This window comes from Anser anser, assembly GCF_964211835.1.
Source record: "Anser anser genome assembly, chromosome: 8".
Taxonomy (NCBI): Eukaryota; Metazoa; Chordata; class Aves; order Anseriformes; family Anatidae; genus Anser; species Anser anser.
Window position 1 is genome coordinate 17,043,710 of NC_139728.1, and position 14,864 is coordinate 17,058,573.

Genomic DNA, 14,864 nt, shown 5'->3' on the forward strand with positions numbered 1-14,864 from the left:
CTGAGTGAATCATAGATATTTAATCAAGTGGTTACAACCAATTTCTGCTAGTGTTAACTTTGAACTTCTGTCAGTCTATAAAACATAATGAAGCGTTTGTGATCTCATTCTGGTGGGGAAAAATTCCAGATCAAAAGAAGTTCTTTTAAGCTTCCTTCATTTTATTATCTACAGTTTTATTTCTAAAGGCTATTATGGTCCACCAGATGAAAATGCTTAATTAACAGTGAGCTACATTGATTCCAGTGAAATCATTAAAGAACTTACTTCAAAGATGCCAGATGAATTATGCTTACAGCTAAATTAGCATTCTTGATCTATTTTTGTTGAAGATCCTTTCAAAATATACATACATTTGCATCAGGGAGCTTAAACTGAGCAACAATTGCTCCCCCCGTGCCAAGGAGTGGGAGGTGAGGACGGACCAGTGCTACTCCAGTATAACCACAGCTACACTTAGGTGGGACCTCTCCCAGGTTTCAGCCCACAGGGATCCTCCCGCAGACTGAAATTCAGTACTAAAACTTTTTAAAACAAACAAAATGAAAATAGAGTCACAGAAATGTGCTTTCCTCAGAGCTGTGTTGTTTCAGGTTGTAACAAGGGCTAGATTCACAGAGGTGGTAAGGCTGAGGTTACAGCAAAGCTGAAATATGAGAGAAATAAGCATAAACCTAACACCCAGGAACAATTGCCATTGTATATATTCTTTTACCACTAAACAATGAAAAGAGACCATACAAAGCGCTTTGAGACCGTCTTTTTTCTTGTTTTTATCTTTTGTTTTTCACTTTTGTGTTGACCCAAGCCTACCAATGCATTTCATTTTTTATTAGCTCACAAGCATTGCTCTCAAGAACAAGAGGAAGAAAAAAAATATTTCTTTTACAACAAAGCAAAGCCCTTCATTGTCTGGAAAAGTGAAAACTCTGGACAATGTCAGTACAAACATCCATTTCTTTCCTGAATGAGAATGATACAGAGGAAGCATGCTCTGCATAAAGACACTGATGTATAAATAGCAATGATAAGTTCAGCAGAAATGTAAGCAGAGAAAACAAACCAAACATTTTAAGTCTGGCAATTACAAATTCAATTTCTTTGCTTGATGGATGAAAGACCACCATCAGGTACAGTGAGAAGAGTAGGCACTTTATTTGTCTTTTTGCCCTTGTGATTCTGCTGCAACAATAGGCTGTGAGCCTGTGAAGGTGGAAGAGGCAGTAATTTGTCTGCTCTTGGTGCACCTAACAGCGGGGTTTGACCTTGAGCACGAGCACCATCAGGAGGGATGGACATGAACAAGCACGGGTGGATGTGAAACATCTCCAGAGTGGTTAGGGGGAAAAATGCTGGAACAAAAGATGCAGAAAAAAGAAATCCCAGCTTTGTATTTGCCTGGACCAGGGCAGACAGAAGGGGGCACGGCTGCCTCCCTCTGCCACCTCCCTCAGAGGGTGGCACCGTCATCTCCACACATGAAACTTCTCTACTTCCAACAGGAATATTTCTGCCAGCAGAGTAAGGATTTTCCAAAATGGTCAGGTCAACAGGCTAGGAAAATTACTTATAAATCTGCCCTGGGACTAACTAAATTCAGCTTTTCAAAAAAAAAAAAAAGGCAGAAAAAATGTGAAGGACTTTCTTTTCCTCTAGGCAGCAGCAGCATGTGCATGGCCCCCACATGCATATAATGAAATGTGCGTGCGCTCACAGCAGAGGCACCAAAAGCTTGTAATTGCTGTCAAGTGATGGGCCTGAAGCTGCACATGACCGCTTGCCACCGAGCATCTGATCAACACTTACTGTGGAGGCAGCCTGAAGGACAACTTGGAAAAATACCAGAAATTTTCCTTGTTTATTGGGTCTGAATTGCATGTCAAATTTCCTCAATGCTGATTTTTCAAAGCTAAGTACTGGGCTATCGTTCCTTCCAGAGAACCAAAGGCTTCCCCCTTTGCTGCATGTGATTAAAAAAACCCTTCTGAATCGTTACTAAAACTTCAACTGATGTAAAACCTAGTTCAGTTCCCGTAGTTGTTTGTGCTGCATGGATACTGCTTGGTACCACAATAAATGACAGAAAGGGCTGGAGAAATACACTCCTGCCAGTAAAGGAAAAGCCTCTCCTTTTCTGAAGCAAGAAGCATTCTGAAGTATTTGCTGTATCACAGGACTGGAATCTCATTCAGAAATGGAGCAAAGCTGTTCCCCAAAAATCTGACATCTCAGCCATTTCAGATCTTCTCTTCCCTGTGTCTTTGTAGCTTCTGCTTGTATTTTCCACTGTTATGCTGAAATATCAACACTTGGTCCCTTCAGAGGGGATAGAAGAAATGTACAAATACTTCTGTGGTGGCTGGCAACTTTGGCCCTTTGCTTCAGACAATTTATGACAATGTATGCTCATCAATTTACTATTGCTGCTGCGACCTCAGTATGATTAATAACAAGATTTGCTTCTTTCTGTTAAAAGATTCACCCCAGAGCATCCTGGGCTACCAAGAACTGGAAATGACCTCCGAAGGAAGTTTTCTCCAGGGATGAATACAGAAGGTCATCAGAAAACCAAATGAATGTTCCACATAACATGTGTGCTCCATTCTGTCAGATTGGGTTTCAGTAAATCAGGCTCATCAACTGCAACTTCTGTCTGCTGCCAGAGACCAGATAAAAAAATTGAAGGAACATGTTATTACCAATTGCTATAGAAAGGAAATGAAGGGGTATGTTATGGGGGAGAGTTACTGTTGTATGGAAAGTTCCTCATGCTCCACATCTAATAGAAAATGGTTTGCTTGGAGAACTGTAAATAAGAGAACACATGGCACAAATTATAGCATAAGCGCTAAACAAATCTTAAACTGTAAACATCCTCTTGAGTTAGGCCTTCTTTTTAGCCATCTTCTTCTGCCTCTGGCATAAGCTGAGGCCTCCAGCAAATATTATTTTACTAAAAGAGTTTATTTGATTTGGAAGTTTGATGCAAGAAAAGCGATTCCATCGCTGCGAGAGGCTGCTCAGCAGTGGCGCTACCTGCACGTCCCCACACGCAGGGAGGCAGCGAGCGCGGCCTCTGTCCTGCAAGGCTTCGAGCAAAGGGCTGCTTGTGCGGCAGGAAATGCCTCGGCTCCTGCTCTGCTGAAAACAGTCAGAAGGAGCTTTTCTTCAAGATGGAGCTGCGTTTGTGAGTCAAATACGACTTTCTGTGGACATACGTTATATTAGAGGAAGTTTCTCAAATCTTTTAAGCTGTTGCCAATTAACCGCAAATCTTACATGTGATATATCTTGAGTTCCCAGCTGGACTCAGTCAAATGAAGGAACTCTGATAATGTTTCTGGAGCACTTTTGATTAACTAAGTGCATCTTACAGTAAGCAGGGTCGTTACCTGTTCTGTGCTTTATATTCTAAACACATGAGACTTTCAGCAAAATCATCGTTAAAATTTACTAAGCTCAGGGAAAAATATTCCGTGGAAATTTTGGTGAACATTCAGTATTAGTAACATCTGTCTAATAAACAGCACAAAACGGCTTCTGTTGGTGCTCTTGCTGTTTTGAGTAATTTAATCTTATGTCTAAAGCACTTTTTAAAAATTTGCTATTATTTATTGTGAACAAAAATCTCATGCATGGCACAATACCTTTATGTAACGTTGTGAAAATAAAAGGCATATGTTCCCTTTACAAAAAACTTTACTGCAGAAGGATTCCCTTCAGATTTTTCTAGTCTCTAAAGACAAAAAGAAAAATCTTTTTAATTCTGAGGTGGAAAACAAGAGCTTTTTTAATGCTAAAAACTAACCAACCAACAAAAAACTAACACCTTTAGATACTTAAAAATTTGGTCCTCCAAACAAGACATCAATAACTGGAAACATGCTATGAGTTTTCTGTGAAGTAGAAAGCTTTTTTCATTATACAGATAGTGTCTAACTTCAGAAAGAAATGTGAGAATGGGAGAAAACAACTGAATTTCACATACTTAGCACTAGCCGCGAATAATTACTGACAACAGAATGATGTATGAAATTACCAGGAGTGTCTTGCCTTGAATCTGTCATGTCATTTGAAACAAGTCATCCTCAGCTAACAAAGCTGTCAGATGTCTCGAATACCTCCAACAAGGTGGGAACCCAGGAACTGGTGGAGAACCCCCTAAGCTGCTGAGAGAGCAAGAAAAATACAGCTTGCAACTGCTTTGGTTAGCTATGTGCACCCGAAACGCAGGAATACGCTCTCCAAGGGTGAGGGCTGCCTTCGTGGGGCACCTCCCCGAGGAAAGGCGATTGCTTCTGCCGTGACAGGCACCTGTCCTGCATCCTCAGGAGCAGCTGGAAGTGTCAAGGCAGCCTCTGACGCCATTTTTCTCAGCCTGACAGGAGTTTATCCCTCCTTGCGCACATCTGGTGTGTATTTATGCGCTGTGGAATGTGGAAAAGTAAAAGCTAAACACACGGATTTAACCCATTTCACCTAAAGAGGTGAAAAGTGGGTGTTTAGATATTATCAGGTCTGTCGCTGGCAGTCATATACACACTGTGCAAATCTCACGGCACCGCAGCTCCCAGGTGTGGAAAGACATCCCAGGGCAGCGGCCTGCGGAGCCCGGCACATTTACCCTAATGGTCTCTCAGTACCCAAAAGATCCAGGAAGACAGCTCAGGTGCACTTTCTCTTGCACAGCATTTGTTCCTGGTCTCACTGAACGCTATGCAGCGGCCTAGCATAGACGGGTCTCCTCAGTAAATGACGGTTTGAGTAACGATGTCACCTTGAATGAGACAAACGTGGGTCACGGACTGATTTTCGTATTTTGGGCTCCCACGCAAACCCGGGGCTGGAGGGCAGGCAGCAGGAGCTTCTTTGCCATCGGCCCACGCAGGGCAGTTTCCATGCAGCCAGGGAGGGGCAGAGGAGGAACGCCCCACAACCACAGCCACAAAGCATTGTCTGGTGGCGCGGCCTGGAGGGGTGGCTGGGGGATGCATCGTCCCTGCCCCTCTGCTGACTGAGGCCAGACAGGCTCGTGCCCTGCCCTTGCTATTGCTCCTGTCCCAGCCAGGTGCTTTAAAACAAAAAAAAACAACCATCAGTGCCACAACATACATCACATTGGAAGATGCTGTGAAGATGCCCAACATCCGATACAATTGTTAACCTGCTTTGAAGTGTACCATTTACAGTGACCCCCGTTCACTGGGGGCACGAGGTGTATTTATGCTGTGGAGTGAGCCAGAGCTGCACCTGCTTCCACCGCTGTATTTATCCCTTTTTCTAAATAGCTGCCTTATTAGCAATTGTTGATTCTACTTTAAAAGGTGCTAACAGACAGATGGCTTCACCATATAAATCAGTTTAGCATAAAGATGGATGTGCTTTATGCAGAAGTGAAATTTGGGCCTTTTTCTCTTGCTTATTCATATTAACAGGAATGTATGCAAATTTCCTATCTCCCAGCAGCTACAATAAATTGCTCTGGGGCACTTGAACCCCTTCCAGCTTGATTTAGAGGTTCAAAGGAAATGTAAATGTATCTTTTTTTTTTTCAAAAGCGGAGACAGGGGCGGTTGACAGGTTTTAACCCCACGTTAGCAGATTTTGAAGGTGCTGAGGTTTTGGTACGATACCACCTCCTTGCATGTGGGCTACTATTCAATAAGCAGGAAAAATGTAAATAACACGGGTATGAATAGTCCCAACACCTAGTCTGATCATTAGAGGTGCTATGGCCCTCTGCGTCAGAAACAGCCCTAACAGTGCACCTGGGTAAAACCCAGGTGAGACCTATCGTCTCTGCTTGGCACGATCAGTCCCAAAGGATCAGCCTCTTCCCCTATAACCCCCCAGGCTTAGGCTGCCCCTCTTTGGCTGGGGTGAGGCGGCTGCGGCCTTCCTCTGCAGAGCCAGCTCTTTGTGCCTGGGTGGAGGGAGGCTGTGCCGCTGGTGGGGGCCTCGCTGTGAGAAGCCACGTGTAAGTAGGGTGGTTAGTACGTGTTGTGGTTGGAGCACTGGGCTTAGTAGGGCTCATATGTTGGAACTAAGTTGATTCGTTGTAGAATGGCAGTGGGTTTTTGTCCCTTGCTTTGAGGGGATATGAGTGTGCTTTATCCTACGGTTTTTGATGGCTGGTTGAATGCAGTTGCTAGTGCAGGCTCTGTGTCTGAGTAGAGGCTTTGAACCATTCTTTGGTTCTTCCCCGCTGCTCCCTTTTTCTGTTTCCATGCTTACATGTGAGTGTACGGAAACCCCTTCAGGACCAGCTGTAGAGTTAAGTGGATATTTAGCCATATTGCTTTGCTGCTACTGTGTGGGGCTGTAGCTGTTATATGCGTGAATATCACAAAGTGGCTGTGCATGTACTTGTGACTGTAGGCCTGTGCCTGAACTTCCTCACCTCAGTGTTTCTCTGGTGGCCTTGGTGTAAAATAAGGGCAGCAAAACCATTATTGGCTTCTTGTAATACTTTGAAAAGTGCATGAAAGAATGCTCTGCTTATTTTGCATATACTGTATCGCTGTCTGCAGGATGCACTAATTATTCAGCTTTGTTAATTTTAGGATGCTTGTGAAACCTATTCCAGGTATATCTTCAGTTTTTGAAGCTAGTAAAAAAAAAATAAAATATGGCCTAATAAATAAAACATGCTGTGCTCAGTATCACTTCTAAGGCTTTCCCATTAACAATCTTGGCACATATCAAACTTCTATCAGATACCAGGGAAGAACTCCTGCTGCCTGTTCTGGTGGTGTGCAGCTGCGTCCCCTGAGTTTCCACCATTAAAATCAGGTGTGTCACACTATACATGAGGCCTTCAATTCTGAGTGATTTAGCGTTGTGCTAATAAGTAAAGCATTTGGACTTCTGCCGGCTGAAGTAAGCCATCATTTTTCATATCCAACATGCCTTTGCCTCAACCTGCAGCACAGTGACATTTAGTTTCAGTAATTTAAAGCTTCCTCAGCTACCTTTTTGGGGTGCTGTGTAGACTGGGGCGACCTGAAAGCATTCTGCTAAACAAAATACTTTTTTTTACTGTGCTTAAAAATTGGAATGTTTTCAAGGGCATACAGTACCACAAAAACCTATTCTTGTCTTTAAAGGCAGGATGTTCTTGGTTTGTTTCGGAAAGCTGACAGGCACTTGGGGTTGAATTGGCTGTGGAGGCACTCAGGAATAGCTGTTCTGTCCAGTGTAGTCCTACCCTAGTGCAACCACAAACTTCATCCTGCAGGTCATGCTCTCTGTGTTCAGCTCAGAGATTTAAAGGCCACATTTTTCTGATAGCTTGATAAGAAATGTTAACGAGTTTTTAGAACTCTCAGTAGAAAGTGAGCTCACCCAAGACTTAGAAACATGTGCTCCAAGTTTGAATAAGGTACTGGTGTCCCCATTGCATTACTCTCCATCACATGAATATGGAGATTTTGATCATAACTCTAAGGTAACATTTGGATTTTTAGACCAGAAGCTGCCTTGAGAGCAGCTGTGAGTGTGTGGTGTGCTGCAGAGTATTCCTGTCTTGGTGCATACCACATCCAGTGTGGAGAGGAAAACAGACCAACACTGTGGCCTGCTGAGGCACGTCTTTAGCTTTGTTACACCATTGTAACAGAACAAGCAGTGTTTGGTGGCAGGATGATCAGATTTGTCTGTCATCTGGGGCAGACGAGCCAAGACCTTGGTACCTAGGCCTGCTACAACACTTCTGGCACTGCTCACTGAACAGCATTAGCTTCCACCCCTGCTTACCATTGGCAGTGTTTGCATCCACTGGGCTGGCAAGAAAAATGTCTCCTATGCTCTGGAGAATGCAGGGGAGCGGTCAGTGAGGAGCTGCAGCACAGCTGATGTGCTGGATCTGAGGAAGCAGCTCTTTTACCCTCTCTACAGGGAACAAAACAAGGATGAGTTTACCTCTTTCTGCTTTGAATTCATCACTCAGCAAGAAACCCTATTGTAGGAAAGCATTCCCACTGTTTTGGCATGGCAGCTGCATTGCTTGCTTGTCCTGGGAGTTTTATTTTGGTAACATAGGAAAGGAGGCGTGTGGTTTTTGGAGAAAGAAGAGCTCAGAGGGGAAGGGAGCAATCTTCAGTGTTGTATTTTGGTGAAAGGAGGTTTTTGTCCTGGATGACAACTGGAATCGTAACGTGTTTACTTAAGGCCAGTCTGTTTGGTCAGCAATACATGCCGGTGACTTCCTTCCTGCGAAGGACTCCAAGCCTGCTGTGAACTTCTCCCCCATAGTGTGATGCATGGTGTGGGACTGGCCTGGAGTTACCTGTCTGAGCAGAGGAAGAAGTGAGCCTTGCACTGGGTTTTGGCCCTGCTCGGTGCCATATGCAGCTTGTGGATAGACTCCTGAAGCAGGAGCAGAAGTCGGATTCACAACAAATGGTTAATTTGTACACAGCTCCTCTTTCATCCAAACCAGTTTCATTCAAATATTGCAGACTTTGGGACAGCTGCGTAAAACAGGCTTTTAAGTAAAAAATTGCTGAAAGCTCTCAGCCTTGATGCTTTCCACTGGCCCTGTCAGCCTGCATTCAGATACTCGTGTGAAGGATTAAAATGGCAAATACCTACAATTTTTACTCTGAGATACTTGCCAGTCCTGGAGGTGTCAGAAGCAGCACTGCACATATGTTTTTTTTTTTTTTTGTAGCTGCATACAGGGACTGTAGTGCAATGGGATTTCATTAAAAACCAGTGATGCAGTGGATGCCTTTGGGCCCTGGCAGGCAGGTGGGTGCTGAGCAGGACCACTCTGCAGATCACAGCCCCACGGCTGCACACCAAGGATCTGCTTACTGCTTGCAGCACACCCGGGGATCCTCTGCTCTGCACGCTCCTATCCTGCAATGGAACAAGGCAGTATGAACTAGTTTGTGTCACATCAAAATGTTTGTGAGAGTCATTCCCTCTTTGTTCCTCCTTAAACCATTGTATGAACTCAAGTCTTGTAGTTGAGACCAGACCCTTCCTGTGATCTCCCTGCTGTCCATAGGACTGTGGGAAGCTGCTTCAGCAGCACCAGTAAGTCCCTGATAACCCTAACTCAATGCAAGAGCCATTTCTTCTCTTACTCCAGCCCTTGCTAAGGGCACCTGGGTGAGGGCAGGCTCCAGGCGAGGGCTGCAGGAGGGGGGAAATGTGTTGCTTCTGTACTGGGGCCCCTTGCAGGTGCGAGGCCATGGCTTGATCTGTGGGCAGATGTGCTGTGTCCCCTCCTTCTATAAATGGCTCTTCTTGATTATCGGTCTGTCTTGCAGCTTCCGTTTCAGTAGCCTAACTTAGAGCAGGGCTATATATTTGCATCCCTACAGCCAGCTCCATGTCCTTAATTATATGTCTTCATATGCCTAAGGAAAATTTCAGGTTTGAAAAAGAGTGAAGAAAAGAAAGGATTCTATATTTGTAGGACTACGTGTTTTTTACCATGTAGTGTTTCCCATAAAGACTTCTGAGGCTGATTGTCGTTTTATGGTAAGGCTGATTTACTTGAACACAAAAGGGAATTTGAAGCATGACTACTGGTGTTTTCTGCTAAAGCAATGTGGGGGGACTGGCAGAAATGGGAACCTGTCAGAGTCCAGCTGTATGAGTGTGATAGCCCTCTTCTGATAGCCCTCTACCCTTCCTGTATAGGATGCTCAGATGTGCTTTTCGTGGAAATTGTAACAGTCAAGGACACATCTCGGTTATCCTGATTTCAAGCAGGTAAAAGGGGGACTCCTGAGCCCCCAGAACAGAAACCAATGTAAACACCTTGCTGTGAAGAGTGTTTATTCACTGTCATTACAGTGTTCGTTACAAGGTTCCTATTGTACCCGGCCATTTGAGCTGTGTTTGACCATGCCAAATATTTTACATTAAGGTGTGGCTTAGTCTTGTCTACTGTCAAACATCTTACCATGTTCTTCTCAAACATATCATGTTTTCTGGGCTTGTAGTACCTGCACGGATACTTTTTTCCTTTTAGTTTTTTCCATAAATCTGTGCAAAAGTCACCAACCACAAACACGTTCATTTTCAGAGCACCTGTAGCATTTGGTTGTTCTAGTAACTTTCTTACAAGAAAGTCAGAGTTCACTCTAATCTAGAGTGAAGAGGAAACATGACAAAGCTAACACAGATTTCTCTTTGTTTTTAGTGTATGAACCACAGTCTTTTCCATTTCCTTTTCTAAAACAAGACTGGAAAACTCATCAAGAAGATGTATTCATTCATTTAAAAAGGTTGTTGAATCAGGAAATGAAATGGAAAAGTAATTTATGCTAGATGTTTTCTGGTGTTTTTCATTTAATGTTCTGGGAGACAGTTCCTTTGCTTTGTCACCAGTTCACTTCTGTCCAACTCCTGAAACAGATACCAATATTTAATGTGCTTTATAGATGTCAACTGGTTTTGTTGGATCACTTACTGCCTTTCTATTATGGACATAGTGTTTTGGCAAATGATAAGAAATACCTGCTCAGTAAACCACAGTGCCAGATGCAAAGAATTTTCTTTCATTTACAAATGTATTGTAAAGAATGACATTATTTCCTTTTTTTGTCTTGTTAATGTCATTTGTTGGCTGCTGAAGGTTCCTCGTTAAGCATGGGCCTACAAAGATGATAATCGCCAGGGAATCCAGCAGGCCTGATTCTACTCATTAGTACAAATCTAGAATATGGTCATGGAAACCAGTCCAGTGAGTAGAAACAAATTCAAAGTGAGGACAGAATTAACTGAATGTATGTGATAAATATAAACAGCTGTATTGAATAGCAAGTGTACTTTTTGATTAAACTTGCTCTTGATACCGTTTACCAATTACCCCTTTGGAGCTAGACCTTTGCTCCTGGCCCCAGCACTGGTGGCTGGGGAATGTGGCTGAGGGCAGCAGGGTTTGATCCCAGACATGGTCGCTCCTCTCTAGCTGCTGTCCCCTACGGATCAGAGGAGAGAGGCTCATTCCCAGCTCTCCACACTGCCATGCGTTATCTGCTCTGCACAGGCTGCAGAAGCCCTGCTGAAGCCTTCTTCCAAGGGTGGCTGCTCAGGCCCAGAGCAGGCACTTCGTGTCTGGGAGAAGGGCTGCAACAAAGCCCTGTTGCAGAGGAGTCCAGGCTGTGCTGGAGCTGGTGGGCAGCTGGAGAGAGTTGCTACCATGTATGCACCTGGGATTCCCCTCACCAGAATGAAGAGGGTGGGACAGTGACCTGAAACAATCCTGATTCTTACTCCTAGCTCTAGAATGTCTCGCTTTTCTAGGGGTAGATGCTATTTCCATATGACAATAATACTAACTAATCCTCTAAATTTCGCTGTGCGGTGATAAGGATCCTAGTGCAACTATACCAGAGGCATGTTCACCTGTAATGCAGCTGATTGAGCTGGCCCACACAGCAAGGCATGAAATGGAGTTCCCTGTTGAATCATCCACCCTACCTCCCTCTATGTTCACATCAGCACAGCTCGCTGCTTCTGTGTCAGGAGTGCTGTTGTACTGCCCATGCACTTGCTCCATTGCCATGAGGTCAGAAACCAGTAGTGCCAATGTGCTTCAGCATGGCTGCTTGGTGCTTGCGTTGGTCAGGCTGAGCGAATGTTGAAGACAACGTGGCCCTTCAGGTAGGACACGTGCCTCAACTTCAACAGCTGCTCTCCTGGCAGTGGCTTTAGGCTCAGGCAGACTTCTGTAAGCCTGAGGATGGCATTGCACCGTGCTTTGTCTGCAGACTGAAAAAAAACACCAAACTTGTTTCATCCAAAGCAGCCCACGATTCAGTGAGGTTCATCAGGCTGGTTTCTCGCATTTTTCCCTTTCCACTGTTATGTCAGTCTGATATTAGTTCTGAATCTTTAAAGACTGAGGCATTTTGGTAACTGGTAGAGTTTTCTCCATGTTCTTTCACACGTGCAGCTTCCATGTTTGATGAAGGGAAAGTCCTGCATCAGAGACCAGAGGTTCAGACTTCAGGTGAGGAATGGGCAAAGGTCCTAGGAGTGAAAATAACTCAGTCCAGAGGCTGCTGGCAGCGGAGGCCATCTGTCTCTGGATCTTCACATAAGGAAGCTGTAAAGCAGTCCTTACTGTAAGGTCTTGAAAGTAAAATGCCCATGCTTCATTCTCCCTGAGAAAGCAAACAGTGTCAGGTTCAGGGTGAAAACCCCTTTTTCTTCATGGAGATTGATGCTCTCCTAACTACATCTGACACTGCTAACTTCCAAGTTAGGCGTCTATCTTCTTCCAGATTTGAAAGGGGTTGAAATTGTTTGCATAAAGCTATGGAGTCTATAAACTAACCTTTCAAAAGGTTGGGGCAAACACACTCTTACAGTTTTTCTTCAGTTGTGTGACAGGTCTGGAAAAAAAAAAGCCTTAAAGGTTATTCTAGTACAGTGTAATACCTCGCAGTGGAGTTAACTCCCCTCTAAAGCAGTCTCTTAACCTTAACGTATCCATAACATTTTATTTTTTAGTTCCTGAGAAATCAAAAGAATTGTCTTTTCCAGTAAACCATTTTTATATGATCCAGTTTTGTGCTGGTTCTTCCTCGTGGTTTCTTAGGATATTTTTTCCTATTCTTGTCATGGGCACAAATACTTCAACAGAATTTTGTGAATCTTCTTGCTCTTGAATGCGTTCAGTTTGGGATGGTGTTATGTGGCTGTTGATAACATAGTGGCAGCTATTGTTTTAAAAAAACAACAGATAATAGTTATGTCTGCTTGGTTTTGAGGCTAAATCCAAAACACAACAGTGAAATGTTGTGACCTATTGTTACACTTACAGGAAAGTGCTCTTTATTGTAAATATTTGGACATGAAACAGCAAAAGATCTGAGAGGTCTCTGAGGAAAATGAGTTAAAATCTGCCTCTCTGGAAAGTACATAGTATATGTGAAAGCACTGGGTATCTTTTTGCAGGTCAAAATGCCAGAGAAGAGAAGATGCTTGCTCAACTTGACTAAATGTTAGGTATGGTCTTAAATATGCTCTGGGGTAGCTGTTAACAAGGAGCTGGAGCTGCGAGTAGATCTGCAGCTTGCAGTGTTGTGCCATCAGCTTTGGATGCTGCAGTACTGCATGCAGTCCATTGACCTGCATCTCCTGGCTGAGCAGCTGTGGGGGTCCATGATGGGTGGCACCATTTTGTGGGCAGGTGGTGGATGTGGAAGCACTGGGCAGCTGTCCTGGCTCCTTGCTCAGGGGTGGCTGGGCAGGGAGGAGACCCTCGTGGTGCCTCTGGCTCCCCAGCACACCCAGGCCTCTCTCTGAGGCATCAGACATGCAGGCTCTGTTCTCCACTGCCTCTCCAAATTGATTTTGTGGTAGACTTTCCTCTAGAGTGTTTAAATGAACCAGCTTGAATCTGATCTATCATCACTGAAACAAGGGATTTATGAATGTCATGTTTATTCAAAAATGAGGGAGTCTGAACCTCTCTCTGAAGAGAAGCCTTGTGAAGGATGAACTGTATTTCTGAGATGCGTTCCACTCTATGGCCTGGCTTGTTTATTGACAAACTAAAGCCAATACCCTAAAACTTATTTGCAAGTACTTATTTTAATTCTTTAAGTATGAAATCCTGCCATCAGTAATACACGAAATGCCAGGTGGGATATTTGTAAGTGACTTGCTGTTCCTCTGAGTGAATTCCTAGGATGCAGGACTGCACAATTGCAAACGAAAATAAAACTGAAAAATATGTCAAAGGGCAGCAGACCAGAATAAACTCCTAGTTGTGGGGTGCTGTTACGTGTTGTTGGGGAAACAGTAGAAGATTTTCACACAATTGACTGTAATGTTTCCTGATCTATATTATCCTGTCAACAAACAGCATAAAAGTATTTTAACAAGTGTCAGAATATTTTTTGAGGGAAAAACAAACAAACAAAACAAAACACAACAGAAAACACAGAAGGATAGAGGCAGGATGAAGCTTTTATATGGTTTGTCATTAGAACCAGTGAATGAAAAGAGATTTTGAAAGCCTTTTTTGAAGAGCAGGCAGGCACAGTGCAAAGTCTGAGTTTGATGCAGTAGAAACAAGATGCATGAGGTTCCCAGTGGCAGTCAGGAGGTGCAGTTGACTTAAACAAGAAAACTGAATGACTTTCTATTCATAGGCTGTTCTTGGCTCTGTTTTAAAGTTGAGCAGGAAGATGATCAGGGTGCAGCATATTGCTGTCTGCAGTCCTTTCAGATGCACGAGCTCAAGCAGACAATAGCAGCCTATGCTGTAGAGTCTAGTGTGGTGGTAGAAATATCAATCCAAATAACTGAGTGCTAAAAAAGTTATAACACAGATGGTATTGTTTGGGAGGATAATCTCTTCAGACTTTAGGACTAAAGGACGTTTGAAAAAAAGCAACACATCCAAGTGCCAAAGCAATCCAAGTGCCAATATCTATCAAGCTTTTTGCATTTACAGCCCTTGGAATTATACAATAGCAAATAGGGATGGAAGCAATTGTGATAAAACTCCGTGCTGCAGCACTGTTGTAACGAGAGAATAAAGGTACTTGCAAGGTTACAAAGGGCCAGGCTCTGCTACAGTACAATTGTCTGATATTATCACTGTGGAGAGTAGCTCCCGGGGGAGATGGGGAAGTCACTGAATGAAATGAAACAAGACTATGAGTCTTGCATCCCATGGAGAACCACAATGTTAGCTGATGGTGCTTCATTTAAGTCAGCAGCTCAGGGGAGAGACTGGCAGCACAGCCAGCACCTACCTCCAGCCACCAGTTTTACCCCAAGCTCTGCATGGGCTACTGTGAAAAGTGCTCCCTGGCATCCCCCTGCACTGCGTGTGCTTCTGGTGCAGCCAGGCTGTTGTGTGTCTAAAGCTAGAAAACACTGGG

General features: G+C 43.8%; 1 protein-coding gene across 1 annotated transcript in view; it reads left to right on the top strand.

The window, feature by feature from the left end:
- The window catches only part of ODF2L (outer dense fiber of sperm tails 2 like), a 60,602-nt gene that overhangs the window by 42,209 nt on the left and 3,529 nt on the right, over nucleotides 1-14,864 (top strand). Inside the window, exons 20-21 of the mRNA XM_083847179.1 lie at nucleotides 837-5,977; nucleotides 12,925-12,975. The gene's annotated coding sequence lies outside the window, so the exon portion shown is untranslated. The remainder of the gene's footprint in view (nucleotides 1-836; nucleotides 5,978-12,924; nucleotides 12,976-14,864) is intronic.